This window comes from Nicotiana sylvestris, chromosome 8, assembly GCF_000393655.2.
Source record: "Nicotiana sylvestris chromosome 8, ASM39365v2, whole genome shotgun sequence".
Classification (NCBI taxonomy): Eukaryota; Viridiplantae; Streptophyta; class Magnoliopsida; order Solanales; family Solanaceae; genus Nicotiana; species Nicotiana sylvestris.
Genome location: NC_091064.1, coordinates 52220536 through 52222205, shown reverse-complemented (window position 1 = coordinate 52222205; position 1670 = coordinate 52220536). Strand labels below are relative to the sequence as shown.

Genomic DNA, 1670 nt, shown 5'->3' with positions numbered 1-1670 from the left:
TCGATAGAGATGATTATGCAAATCTGTATGAAACATAACAAGAAAGGATTCCATCAATAGGGGAAATCACAACCTTAGATCCTTCTTTTAATTGTTTACATCTTAATCATAGTTAGTCTTTAGTTACTTAATTGCAGTCAGTTATAGTTAGTAAAAATACCCTCAATTGTTATTCAAAACATTTGGGAAGTTGATTACCAAGAATTTAGTGAGTCTAACAAGAGTAAGTGATAGGTTAATTCCTTGTGGGTTCGACTCTGGGCTAAATACTCAGATTATATTTGCAACGTCCGCTTAGTCCTTTTTATAAGGCATAGTTGGGTGTGATCAAATTTTGGCGCCACTACCGGGGACTTAACGGTGTTATCAATTACAATTGAAAGAAATACAAAAATTCTTAGTGTAGTCAGTTTTCTTTACTTCCAATCTATACATTGAAATTTTAACGTTTGTTAACTTAGTTGCATAGGTGCATGCCTAGAAACTCATCGAGAACTAGTGAAGTATTTGAAGCATTATCAGATCCTGAGAGAGTTTTCAAGGCCTTGAATCGGGCCAACCGAAAAAACAAACAACAACAAACAACTGAACAATTTGAACCATACATGGGGGATAACGTGGTAGACCCAGCAGTGCCAGTGGCACCTCTTGTGCTAGAGGCTGCTCTATATGACTGGGCAGAATCCACAATAAAGAATTTGGCTACAGCGATTTTAGTCCCGCAGATATAGGCTGAATCGTTTCAAATCACGAACAACATGTTGCACTTGTTGCAAGATAAGGGACTATTTTTGGGGTCATAAATCGAAGATCCTCAAAAGCACTTGAAGAATTTCCTGTCAATCTGCAAAACTCAAAGGCAACTCAAAGGACTATTTTTCCATTCTCAGTGATTGGAGCTGCCCAGACTTGGCTAAACTCACTCCCCATTAATTCTATAACGACTTGGGAGGAGTTAGTCAAGAAATTTGTGAACAAGTTTCATCCACCCAACAAGACTGCTCAAAAAATTGATGAAATTTTGAGTTTCAAACAGAAATCAATGGAGACACTGCAAGAAACATGGGAACGGTTCAAAGGGATGTTGGTTATATGTCTGCACCACGGTATTCCAGATCAGATGTTGGGGCAGCGGTTTTACATGGGTTTGGCATATAGCGTGAAGGGTAATGTTGATGCTTCAGCTGGTGGAGCATTTTTGAGCAAAACATAGAGAGAAAGCCAGAGTCTGCTTGATAAGATGGCACAGAATTTGGGGTGGACAACCAGGAATGCACCTATCACTCTAGCAGTTCACTCAATGCCCTTAGATCCATCCAACACTCCTGCTGAAAACATGGCCACATTAATGACACAGATGAGTATACTCACCAAAAAGGTGGAAGAGTTAAGGCAGAAGCAGCAGGTACACATTGTTGATACTACCAATGGGGGCCTATGCACATCTTGCATTAGTCAGCCAATTGGTAACCAATGGAATGCAGATAGTGATCATCATCACTACCCTGAAGACATGAATTATGTATCTAATTATGGGGGCCATAGACAAGTGGTTAGAATTGGGGCCAACAAAATCAGCTATACAAACCAGTCCAGCCACAGCTCAAAAATGGAAACATGGGAGGTATGAGACCTCACAATAATATGGCACCTTACCAAAGGCCACAGGG

General features: G+C 40.1%; 1 non-coding gene across 1 annotated transcript; it reads right to left on the bottom strand.

The window, feature by feature from the left end:
• Positions 1–1006: 1006 nt before the first annotated feature.
• LOC138876659 (small nucleolar RNA R71) lies at positions 1007–1110 on the bottom strand. The gene has a single exon (XR_011402001.1). It is a non-coding gene; the product is annotated as a small nucleolar RNA R71 (small nucleolar RNA).
• Positions 1111–1670: the final 560 nt, after the last annotated feature.